This window comes from Octodon degus, unplaced genomic scaffold (genome assembly GCF_000260255.1).
Source record: "Octodon degus isolate 3935 unplaced genomic scaffold, OctDeg1.0 scaffold00031, whole genome shotgun sequence".
NCBI classification, from domain to species: Eukaryota; Metazoa; Chordata; class Mammalia; order Rodentia; family Octodontidae; genus Octodon; species Octodon degus.
In genome coordinates this window covers 17,512,769-17,526,453 of record NW_004524607.1, presented here as the reverse complement: position 1 = coordinate 17,526,453, position 13,685 = coordinate 17,512,769, and the positions used below count along the sequence as shown (strand labels likewise).

Below are 13,685 nucleotides of genomic sequence, written 5' to 3'. Positions count from 1 at the left end.
TCCACGGGCCCAGGGTGGGGCCAGCATAGCATGCAGTACTGGGGATCAAACCTGGGTCCTTGGGCTTGCCAGGCAGGTGCTTAGACCACTGAGCTATCTCCCTGGCCCAAGTATATACTTCTAATTATTGTTAATAGAGCTAAAATAGTATATTTAAAATAAATGTTAGCAGATTTTTCATGATAGATGATTAAGACAATATTTTACTGCGGCTTAAGATTCACCACAACAAGAATAACAGGAAAGATACGAAGGAGGAAAACATGGTCTTCAGTGTGACAAATGAGAAAGCAACAACTCTGTTCACGAATCATGGGCACCGGCTGTGGTGTCACCCAGGGCTGCGATGCTGACATCACCCGATACCGTAAAGCTGGAGCCAGAGGCCAGGTCTTCTTGATGAAGGAAGTCGTAGGTGTCTTCCAGCGTGCAGCCTCACCACTGGGCAGTCATTTGGAAAAAGACAAAATTAAATCCAGCACATTTCCCATCATCTAGGAAAATGAATTCCAAGTATATTAAGTATCTAAATGTAGAAACTAAAACCATGCGAGTACTAAAATAAAATATGAATGGATTCCCCTTAACCTAGGTGTAGGTAAAGGCTTTTAGTGTTGAAACTCAAAACCCAGCTGCAATAAAATAAAACATGATAAGCTACAAGAAAAACTTTTCCATATATCCAAAGTCAAAAGACAACTAAAATACTTGGAAAATGATTTTTGACACATATTACAGATAATGAGTTAATACAGTTGACATATAAACAACTCTTTAAAATTGAAGGAATGAGAAGAAAGATTTGTACTAATATCATTTAGACAAGATATCATGGCTACATCTTGTTCTTTGAATAACTACTATGAAGACAACAATATGCAATGCATTAATTATTGTAACTGTCCTACTAACCTGCTTTGAAACTGTTTTACTGCTATTTTTTCCACATTAAAATGAATTAAAAAATTTAAAAAATGAAAAATAAAATTGAAAGGAAAATGACTTTTTAAAACCACAAAAGAAGCATGAGCAAAAGGCCTAAACAATTTATAGCAAAAGATATAAAATGGTCCCTAGGGGCTGGGGAGATAGCTCGGCGGGTCTAAGCGCCTACTTGGCAAGTTCAAGGACCCGGGTTCAGTCCCTAGCACCACATGCCGTGCCACCATGTCAGCCACAGAAACTGGGTGTGGTGGCCCACGCCTGTAATCCCAGTATTGGGGAGATTTAGACAGGAGGATCACTATGAATCCAAGCTGTGCAGTGAGACCTTGTAGCAAATACATAAAAGATTAATAATAATAATGGACCTTAAACATATAAAAATATGTTCAGTCTCACTCATGATAAGATAAATGCAAATTAAAATGGCATTGGGATATTATTTCTCATTTATTAGATTAGCAGCACCATGCTTTCAAGACTTAAGGGAAATCAACATTCTTACAGGTTATTTTGAGAGTGAAAATTTATTACAGTCTTTATAAAAGAGTTTGTCTAGCTTGCAAGTCTACATAGGCTTATGCCTCTTGAACCAGTAATTCCACTTCTGGGAATTGTCCCTTATGATACATCTATAACAATAGAAATATTAGAAACATCCTAAATTTATATATACAGTAAAGTGATTGATTATTATGCATCCTTTCAATGGAATACTATGCAGCAATAGATAATGGGGATCTTTATGAATTGATTCTGATGATTTCTAGAATAACTGTTAAGTGAAAAGGCAAATACAAAAAAAAGTACTGTATGCTAACTTTGTGTTAAGAAAAGAGTGAATCACAAAATATACAGCTATACACTTATGTGACCAAAGAGAAACACTGAAAGGATAAACTAGACACTAATGAAGCCATTTACCCACATGTTAGGATTGGGAATAGTGTGAAAGGATAGAATGACTGAGAGAGGAAATGACATGCCTGTAAATAGGCCTGTTTGTTCAGTCCTGACATTGGAGCCATGCTAATATATCACACAGAGAAAAAGAAGGAAGGGAGGGAGCGAGGGAGGGAGAGAGGGAGAGAAGGAGGGAGGGAGGGAAGGAAGGAAGGAGGGAAGGAGTGAGGGAGGGAGGGAGGGACTGACGGAGGGAGGGAAGGAGAGGGAAGATGGGAGAAAATACATGGAAGGAAGGGAAGAAATCAACAAGAATGGAAAGGAATTCTAACACTGATTACATACAAAGCCAAACTTACTCACAATTCAAATGAACAGCATAGCCACATTGAGATAGAGGGAAAAGAACAAACTCAATTAACTTTTGAAAACAGTATTTGGACTATATATCCTCAGGCTAAAAACAAAAAGAACGCTAAATAAATATTGAATTCTAATTAGCAGTCCTCTTTTTTTCTCAGAGACGTGAGCTAGCAGTTCTGAAACTACTTTCCAAGCATCCCAGGACTGAGCAAACAGCTATTTATTGTGGGTAAAGAGAATAAAATCTCTTACTGTCAAAAAAGGGGATTACAAATATGAGAAGGGGTAAGGACAGACTCTGTGGTATTGAGTTAAAACTGGAAATATTCATATAAACACATTAGCTTTAGTACAGCTAGATATAGAAATGGATTTAGATAGTGAGACTATACATACACAAGTGTACATATTTATGAGTGAATATATATGTGACTGCTTCCCAGTTAAGCGTGCTGAGCAAAGTACCAACACCCACTAGTGAGGAATACACCTTATGTCCAGAACTTGATTTCTAAATTCTGTTCACCCAAAGGAATGATGGCTTTTTAGGGCAATGACTGACTCCAGGTCAACACAAGGCAAATCCAAGTGAAGCCTAGATGTCTTATCCTCTACCAAGAAATAAAGAAATTGAAAGTTTAAAAAAATGTTCAAAAGAATCATGAGACTATGTCAAAAAGGTGCAGCAGTTGACTTCAAGTCATTCCCACTGGCAAAATTTGGGACAGCATGAGCATCAGATAATGATAGTAATGAACTACTACCTAATGAAGCCATGAGTCTCCAACTAAATAAATAAGTAAATACGAGAAGGGAAAGTTCTCCCTTTTGTCTATTTCATTTCTTGGTTTTACATGTTGCTTTTAAAGCAAGCTTATTAGGAGTTAATTCACATATCATATAATTAACCCGTGTAAAATGTACAATCCAGTAGTTTTATTATATGTGCATATCCATCTCTAGTTTTAATTTTTGAACTTTTTCACAGTGCTGAGTATTAAACCTAGTCCTGTGCATGCTAGACAAGCCACCCTACCACTGAGCTACACCCCATTCCCTATTTTGGAACATTTTTGTCACTTCAGAAGAAAATCCTGTACCATTAGCACTCCCTCCCCAGTTCCCTTCAACCTTACGCTACTGCTAGTTTACCATCTCTAGCTCAGTAAATTCATCTATTCTGAACATAGTAGGGTGATGGGTTCCTACAATATATGATTATTTGGCATTGCTTCTCTCACTTAGTGATTTCAAAGTCCATCTGTACTGTCACATGCTTCATTCATTTTTATTGCCAAACATTCCACTGTGTGAACACATCCTGTTTTCATTCATCCATTCATCAGTTGATGGATATTTAGATTGTTTCCACTCTACAGCTAGTATGAATTCTGCTGCTATGAATGTATGTACAGTAAAACCTTGGTTTGTAAGCATAATTCATTCCAGAAACATTCTTGTAATCCAAAGCACTTGTATATAGTGCATAATGTTATGGCTGGTGTGCACATGCCCCCTAAATCCTGATGTAGTCATAGGTGGGGCTTTTTTAGAGGCTGGATCTAGAGTGTGTGACTGGAATTGATTCATGGTGCAATGCTAGGATCAAGGTCACTAGCATTGCGGGTGTGAGTACTCCCTACCCTAAGTAGGCTGGGGAAGTATAAAGGGCAGAAAGAGCTGTGATCGTTCACTGCTTGCTTTGCTACCTTCCAGCAACCATGAATTGTTTTTCCTCTGCAGTGTCTGTATGCCAAGCCTCCCTGCCTTGGAGCCAGCCAATGATAGACTGAAATCTCTACAGACTGTGAACTAAATAAACTTCTCTCCTTTTAACATTGATGGTTAAGTATTTTGTCTTAGCCATAAGAGAAAAGTAACTAAAACATATATCATAGAGAATTTCTCTATATGAAATAATGGAAATTCAGAAAATTTGTTCCACAATCCAAAAAAGATTACAATACTGCAATGTGATATACAATAATAAATAAAATACAGTATACAAAGGAAAAAAACAGATTAACTGCGCTTAGTATTGAAAACTTTAGTGGTTGGTGTGAGGGAGATGAGAAAGAGAGGGATTATTGTATAGTTCAACTTTCACCATCACTAATGGAGTCACTATCTGTTGGCTCAATGGAATCCTTTTCTTCCCATGCAACTTTAACAAAGAAACTACCCAGTGGCACTTGTTTTTAACTCCTGAGTATTCTGTGCAAAGGTGACATAGTATTGTCATTAAGCAAATTCACCACTTGCACTGCCACAGCCTTATTAAGATGATGCTTTTCTACAAAGTTTTGCACTGTTTCCCACATTTTATAAATTTCCCTAATCTCATTTGAAGTGAGCGAGTCCTCCACCTTTTTCTCTTCATCTGGAGATGGGATCTCCTCCATAACCTCTTGCTGTTGGGATTACCCACAATCCTGCAGTGAGAGGGAAGGAGTGAGGAAAGAGTGGGGGAGAGGGAGAACCGTTGGCTCAGTGGTGATTACGTGATGCTTGGCAAGCTCCTTGTGTCGCTAGGCTTATCAAGGTAAAATTTATTAGAAATACTTGTTCATCTTGCAGAGCACTCACAGAACAAGTTATTCACAATCCAAGGTTTTCTCGTACACAACTTTATATAGATACATGTTTTAATTTATCTTGGGTGGATTTCTGTAGGTGTAGATTTGCTGGATCCTATGATAACTTTATACTGAATGTTTTGAGAAATTATCAAAGTGTTTCCCACAGCAGCTTCACCATTGTTACAGTTTGCACTTTACATTTCTGTAAGCAACAGGAGTAGTACTCCGGTCTCTCCTCATCTTGTTATTATGTGTTTAATGAGGTGTGAAATGGCATGTCATTGTGGTTTTGATTTGCATTTTACTCATAACTAATGATGTTGAGCATCTTACAGTGCACTTGTTGGCCGTTCGTGTGTCTTAATGGCAGAAATGTCTGTCAAGATCCTTTGGGTATCTTCACTGAGTTATTTGTATTTTTACTGTTGAGTTATAGGAGTTCTTTATGTACTCTGGATACAAGTCCTTTATCAGATAGGTAATCTGAAAGTATCTTCTCCTAGTCTGTGGGTTGTCTTCTTACTCTTGATGACATCATTTGAAACACATTTGTAACACTGAAGAACACCAGTTTTATATATTTTCTTTTGCTACTTGTGCTTTTTCTATCACATCTCAAAAACCATTACAAATCCAGGGTCTTGTTGGATTTACTTCTGTGTTTCCTTTTAATAGCCATTGTCTTAGCTCACACAGTTTTAGTTTTATTTTGATTGTTTTCAATATGGTATAGCACAGGGATCCAGCTTCATTCTTGTGCATATGAATATTCCAGTTGTTCTTGTACCATTTGTTGAAAAGATTAGCCTTTTCTCCAATTAATTATCATGGCTCATCTGTCAGAAATCAAGTGTCCATAAGTTTTAAAGTTTATTTCTAGACTTAATTGTTTTCCAGTGATCAATATTTGCTCTCAAATCAGTACCAGATACTATCCTGATTAATGTAGCTTTTTTTTTTTTTTTTTTTTTTGAGACAGGGTCTCACTATGTAGCTCAAGCTGGCCTCAAACTCACAGTGGTCCTCCTGTGTTGTTGCCTTGAGTACTGGGGTAATAGGTGTGCACCACCACACCCGACAATGTAGCTTTGAAATAAGTTTTAAATTTAAAAATATGAGGTATTTGATATTGTTCTTTTTTTTCAAGACTTTTTTTTTTTTTTTTTTTTTTTTTTGGCTTCACTAGATCTTTTGCACTCCCATATCTGTTTTAGAATTCACCTTGTTAATTTTTACAAAAAAAATCAGTTGGAACTATGACAGATATTGCACTGAAACTGAAGGTCAGTTCTGAGGTATTATCTTCTTTGTGACTTCCTCTCCTTCTGCTTCTCCCCCTTCCTCTTTTTCCTCTCCTCATCTACCTCTTCACCCTCTTCTGCCTTCTCCCATTTCTTCTCCTCCTCCTCCTCCTCTTCCTCTTCCTTCTCCTTCTCCTCCTCCTGCTCCTCCTCCTCCATTTTCTTCTCCCTCTTCCTCTCATTCTCCTTCTTCTCCTTCTTTGTCTTTGTTTTCATCTTCCTTCTTCTTCATCTTCATCTTTGTCTTCTTCTCCTTCTCCTTCTCCTTCAAATTCTTCAGATGCTTCAAATTCTTCTTGTGATCTTGGAGACTCAGCCCAGGGCCTTTGCATGAAGCTACATCTCAAGCCCATTTAATGTGTGAGACAAGGTCTCACTAAGCCACTAAATTGTCCAGACTAGGCTTTGAATTTATGATCCTACTGCCTCAGCCTCCCAGAGAGTTGAGATTATAGGTGTGCACTGTCATACCCAGCTAATAATATTGACTTCAGACACATAAACAGCAATGTCTTTGGATTTTCTCTAATTTCCTAAAGCTCTTTCTTACTACAGAATGCCAACTAATAGTTGCAGAAAAAAAAAAAAAAATAGAAGATCACCACTTAGAACTGTCTTATGAATGATTGTTTTGAGTAAAACTGGATACTAAAACTAGTAGGTAAAAGTCTACATAATAGGTATATTTACATAGTCTCGAAGTACCACCTTAAAAATAATTTTTCTTACAAGGGCTGACCTAGTATTTTGCAGTATAGAAACATTACAGGTACCACCTTAATCTTTCTCATTGAATCTATACCAAAATTCCTTGATAGAAAAAAAAATACTGTTAACCCCTCTTATGGCTTGTATTTAGATGTTTCCCCAAAGCGTCATGTGTCATGGGAGTTTCAAAGGTGGCTGAATGTGGTTTAAGGGTGCGATATTCTGATTAGGGTGTGGGTGATGGAAGCCCACCCTGTTGGGGAGTGGCACCCAGTAGGCTTACAGCCTTACAAGTGTAAAGGGAGAAAGGGAAGGCAGGCTTATTTCTTGCTACTATACTTGTTGCCTGCTGCCTTCGGCCTGCCATACTATGGACCATTTCTCCTCTGCGATGCCTCTGTGCCATGCCAACCTGCCTTAGAGCCAGCTGGACTGAAACATCTACAAACTGTGAACTGAAGTTAACCTTTCCTCCTCTAACTTGTGGGTATTGGGTATTTTGTCTTAGTAATGAGAAAGCTAATCAAGACAACCCCATTTTACAGATGAGGCCACTATGGCTTATAGAGACAAAATAACTCTCACCAGGTTACATGAGACAGAAAATTAGTGAAGTTTTTCTGACCCCAAAACCTGTTGCTCTTAATTGCAATGTTCTACTGAAATTTTTACTCTTGACAACAAATCATTGAGTCAATAATTCATTTAAATGGAGAAATGTCAGTATTGTTCTGAATGCAAGTCTCTTGTGTATCAATAGAAGTCACATATAATGGCTCTCTATGCAAATGTTCTTCTGGGATTGTTTGCCAGGAAAAGAACATCTCTCTTGAGAAATTTGTCTGCATTGTTTTATCAGACAACAGGAATTATACAGCCCATTGTCCTTTTTTTCTTCTCTGCCTGGAACTTACGCCAAAATCAATTTTCAAATGGAGTAATTCACTGGGGTAACTGGAAAGTCTATTTCTACTTGGGGGAACTGCATTGTGCTTTCAGCGTTCTGTTTATATTGCATCTAATCTTATAGACAACCTCAAAGTCTATGTGGAAGTTAGCAGGACGTAAGGAACAAAGCTGTTGCTGCAAATATGCTAAATATCACTGAAGGGAACATCACCAGGTTCAGTGGGTGAAGCCCGCGGTCTATAGACCGTAACAAAGCTGTATTTTTTTTTTTTAAGTAACTGAGTTCGTGAAACGTAAGGAAATAGAGGAAGGAGAGAAAGTGGGTTCTGTTGATACTGAGGACACTCTTCGGCCCATGGGGAAGGAAGGCAGCAGCCTCTGAAAATCAGGGAGGTTGGAGTGATTAGAGATGAGGGGCAGGCCGTTGTGGGTGGGAGAGACCATCAGCTGGCTGGGTGCGAAGTGTGAGCACTATCCCCTGGGCCCATAAGGACAGTTACTTGGTCTATAGGCTCAGGACATGAAACACTGAAGAAAAATTCAGGTGTGGTGAAGCCAGGAGCTTACAGGACTTTGAAGTAGCTACCTGGTGAAAAGCACAATGTCTGCTGCACTTTTGACAGTAAATGGGGGAGAAACAAATAGTTAATCAGGAGGACAATTCCCTGCATTCCCTAAGATAAGGAAACAGGATGTGCAAGCAAACCGGATAAGATCTAGGCAGTAACTGAGTTCTACTCTATCTGGAGACTCCTACCCCTTTTGAGAAACAAAACAAAACAAAACAAAACAAAACAAAACAAAACAAAAACCATGAATGACTAACAGCACTCCTTTGAAACCTCCCAAAAGTAATGTATGACCTTCATTTGAGGCTTGCATCTTGTCTGTGGAGAGGCCGCCTTTGCTGTCCTTTCTGAGGTCACTCTGCCTCTGGAGCAGCCTGGTTTGTTTCTTAACTAAACTATGCTGGTTACGGGGGAACCCCAGGACTTTGTTTCCATAATAAACTTTCATTTTATTTTTGCTTTAGAGCTAGTCCATGTCTGATTTCCATCTTGCAGAGATAAGAACCCACTCTGGCCAGTGACCCTGGGATGAGTGACCCCTCTACATATCAGGCTGGAGACAGGAACGAATCCTCCAAACCAAGGATCGCAAACTGTCAGCCATCCTGGCACATTCAGGCCAGATTGTTTTCTTTACACACATAGAGGTTTAATGAATTTTTAAGTCAGTATCCATTAGAAATGGAGAAATTGACATTTTCTCATTTATTTGGAAAATATTGGAAAACTTGTCCTCATAGCCCATCTCATTAGACAAGGGGCTCCTGGAGCTGAAAATTGTTGTCCATAGCAGCCACAAGTATGTGGTTTCTCCCATGAGTGTCTGTGTATCTTGCACCCATCTGTTCTCTCTCTCTCTCTCTCTCTCTCTCTCTCTCTCTCTCTCTCTCTGAATCTCAGGATCTTACACTTGCCAGGCAGGTGCTTGTGCTGCAGAGCTATATCCCCGGCCCTCTGCTGCCTTATTTCCTAGTCCCTCATGGATTGTGAGGGACTTAGGGTGGGGAGAGGTGTTGACATGCTGTGAAGAATGGAGGGAAACATGGGTGCTTTCCGTGCTGACACTGAGGATGGCTTGAGGGGACAGGCAGGATTGGAAGCAGGGAGAGTAAGTAGGAGTCCAGATCAGAGCAGTAAGAAAAGGTGGAAAGAACAACCTTTGAGGGAACCAACCAGTACAGGATCCTGTGAGTGATTAAAATTGAGAGATGGAAATTTCCCAGGGTAGGAAATAGCCTCTGAGTTGTTGGGGGTGAGACATCTTTGGTTCCTTCCCTGGGCACTTGGGGGAGCAAGTATCGTACGCCAGCAGCCTTCCATTGTGTAAAGGTCAGTACTTGCCTGGCATCACCTTCCTCATTCCCTTGGATATATCAGGAGATCAGACTCCTGCTGTCCCCTCCCTCCCACACACTCCACCTGCAAGGCTAAGATACAGGCTCAGCCCCAGTGTGTCATTTTGCTTTTGTCTCAATGAATTGTCATATCCAGTAACTGCTGATTGATTCTACCCTTTGTGTGTCTTGTACTTCAGCAAACATCAACTGTCCTTGTCCTGGAATGCCATACCCTAGGTCAGCGGAAGAATGGGAATCTTGGGTCCATTCCACTCTTCTATTTCTGAAAAAACAAAAAACACAAAACTGATTTTACAGTAGCTCTTCCTCTGTTGCCCTTGTTTCTTCTTTTTCAAAATAGGTAAATCAGAGTTCTGTTTCTGCCTTAGATGTAGAAAGTCAAAAAGAAGGTTTCTTCTATCCTAACAACAAGAAATATAACTTTTCTTCAACTTACCAGCAAAGCTGAGGTTGTAGGGCAACCAATAGTCTGAAATCTCAGGAAAGGTGGGGTCCTTGCAAGGAAAAATGGAGGGCAAGCACCAAATCAATACTTGCCAGAGAACAAGAAGAAAAAACTCCAGATGCTAGACATAAAAGTGAAAAGAATTCAGGTAGAAAATTTAAATTTCTAAAGGCCAAGGGAGGGCTCCTGTGAAGGTAAAGAACTCCCACTGATAAGCTTCTCTCCAGGTATTGCCACTGGGAGCTAACCCAGACACTGGGGAGAACCAGAGCAAACTTCCCTTACACGCAGATCCAGAGGTGGGGAGATGAAGCCACTGTAGGAGAGGCCCCCACCCTTGCAGCCTTTGGAAGAAAGTTTTAAGTTACTGTGTAATGGACAGACAGCTGAGCCACGCCTAGAACATAGGTACATTGCAGGAGGGGGAAGGCTAACAGACCGTAAATCTGCCCCAAAAAGATGAGCAGGAAATTATTCTGGGCCCAGACCCTTCTATCAGTCCTGTTAAAAGTCTCCTTTTGCTGGTTAAGAACAGGTTAATTTACCCCACACAAGATACACCAGGACTACAAGGCAATATTTGACTACCGTAGGAAGGAGGGAAGATCCTGAGAAAGTTCCATTGCCAAGACCAGGAGAAATAAGACCTGCCTAAGATGGAAGTGGATTAGGAAGACAGATAACATCTTTTGCCCACCATTGTCTTTGTCTGTTTTCCATCTCTAATCAAAATACCCTGATGCGACTCTACGGCTGTCAGTGCAGCAGTTTGGTTGCGTCTGCCCTGGCTTGAGGCTCTCGCTGCGCCCTCGCCTGTTCTTAGCCTCAGGAAGCCTGAGCCGGCCGGCTTTACTCCTTCCTCGTGTGCAGCAGCTTTGTCATGACTCCATCACTGTGTTCAAAGCTCACCTGGTCGAGGGCTCCATCTTGCAGAAGGTCCTGGAAGCGCTGAAGGACCTTATCAACGAGGCCTGCTGGGACATCAGCTCAGGCGGAGTGAATTTACAGAGCATGGACTCGTCCCACATCTCCCTCCTGCAGCTCACTCTGCACTCCAAAGGCTTCAACACGTACCTCTGTGACCGCGACTTGGCCATGGGGGTAAACCTCACCATCATGTCCAAAATACTGAAATGTGCTGGCAATGAAGACATCATTACCCTAAGAGCTGAAGATAATGCAATATCCTGGCGCTAGTATTTGAAGCACCAAATCAGGAGAAAGTATCCGACTATGAAATGAAGTTAATGGATTTGGATGTTGAACAACTTGGAATTCCAGAGCAAGAATACAGTTGTGTGGTAAAGATGCCTTCTGGTGAGTTTGCACGTATATGCCGAGACCTCAGTCACATCGGAGATGCTGTTGTGATATCCTGTGCAGAAGATGGAGTGAAATTTTCTGCAAGTGGAGAAGTTGGAAATGGAAAACATTAAGTTGTCTCAAACCAGTAATGTTAACAAAGAGGAAGAAGCTGTTACCATAGAGATGAATGAGCCTGTTCAGCTAACTTTTGCACTGAGGTACCTGAACTTCTTTACAAAAGCCACACCACTGTCCGCTACAGTAACACTCAGTATGTCTGCGGATGTACCCCTTGTTGTAGAGTATAAAATTGCTGAATGGGACATTTACAGTACTATTTGGTTCCCAAGATTGAAGATGAAGAAGGATCTTAGACATTCTTAAAATCAAGAAAGTAAAACTCAGCTCTTCAAAAACTGCTTCTGAGATGCATTTCTTTTGTCACCAGATTTGTACCTGAGTATATATGTAGATATGTAGATATTATTTTCTGTAAATAACCTATTTTTTTTCCTCTTCTCTACACTTGTTTAAAGAGGTCCAGAGTTAAATCTTGTTGCTAACCTAGAAACACTGCCTTACCTAAATATTCTGGGTGATTTTTATAACACAAGGGCTTGACTGTATTTTTCAATTTAAATAAAGTTATTTGAATTTCAAAAAAAAAATACCCTGATGCTGGGAAATACATGAAAAGAAGAGGTTTGTGTAAGCCATAGGTTCGGAAGTGAAACAGTGGTCCATCATTGTCTCAGTCATTTTTCCATTGTTATAACAAAATGCTGTGCTTCTGGGCAATGATAAAGAAAAGGGGCATATTTAACTTGCAGTTTCCGAGGTTCAAGAGCATTAAATCAACACTGGCTTCAGGGTGAGGGCTCTCTTGGGGATATCACACTGTGGCCGAAGGGAAGCCAGAGAACAAGGAAGAGGCAGTTGTTTTATAACAACTTCTTTAGAGAGACCCAACAGGTTCCCCCAGGAACTACATCACTCCCTTCTGAGGTCACACCCCCAGTGACCACAGGACCTCCCACTCGTTATACCTCTTGAAGGTCCCACTGCTTCTTAATACCATCACACTGAGGATGAAGCTTCCAACACAAGAATCCCTAGCGGATATGTTTAAATCATATCTGAATCGCAGTAATCACTACCGAGCCACAGTAATCAGGCTCCCAAGCACCTACCAGATGACAGCCTTGTAGACTATTTCAGTAGGAGAGGCAAATACACAGCCTCCATCACCCCGACTACCACCCTTTGTCCAGGATGCCTCCAGAAAATATTGAAACTAGGAATTCACTGATGGTAAATATAAAACTCAGTAGTATCATGTCTAAGTATATTAACTCAAACTTCACACTATCAGTGCAGCAAAATGAAGGCTTGACATTTGCAGCCATAAATATTTAGTTCAGTCTCTACCATTCTATGTCATGTCTGGGAGTCAATCAGAATAACAAGACACACTTTAAAAAGCACATGCAAACCCCTCACCACCAAGTGAATTAATAAATCAATAATTCCAGCATTCTGCGAGGCTGAGGCAGAAGGATTGCAAGCTCAAGCCTAATCTGGGAAACTTAGCAAATTAGTGAGAAATTGTCTAAAAAAGGAATAAAAATAAAAAGGGACTCAGGATGTAGCTCGATGTGAGGCTGCGAGTTCAATCATCAGGACAGAGACTGAGATAGAGAGTCAGACTCAGAAATTACTCACATCTTAAAACTATGAGTCAGAGATCTCAAAGTAATTAGGACAAGTATGTTAAAGGGTCTGGTAGAAAGAGTGTATAACATTCATGAACAGACAAGAAACTTCAGCAAAGAAGTAAAATCTGTAAGGAAGTGTTAACTGTAGACATTAGAAGATTTTAAAACATAAAAACAGAGAGAAAGAATGTCTCCCAAGGAATTATCAGAATTCTCAACACTGCTAAGGAAGAACAAGTGAATTTTAAGGTCTATGGAAATTACCCAAATGAAATGCAAGGGAAAAAGTAAAAAACCAACTTAGCAGAGATCCTGAGTAGGTGTGGGACAATATTCTGTGGTCTAGCATAGGTATAATTGGACTCCCAGAAGGCAAAAAAAGAGAGAAAATGAAGCAGAATAAATAGTGTGGAGATAATGAACAGTAATTTTCCAAAAATAACATTGAATTATGGATCCAAAAAGATCAGAGGACTAAACTAGACTACATAGCTCTCTATCAATATACTAGCAAACTGAAGCTCTGACACATCCTATTCAAACCACTAAAGACCAATTAAATAGAATATCTTACTGGCAGCCAGAGGA

General features: G+C 40.1%; 1 pseudogene; it reads left to right on the top strand.

The window, feature by feature from the left end:
* Window positions 1–312: 312 nt before the first annotated feature.
* LOC101571567 lies at window positions 313–11,756 on the top strand (annotated as a pseudogene).
* The last annotated feature ends 1,929 nt before the right edge of the window (window positions 11,757–13,685 follow it).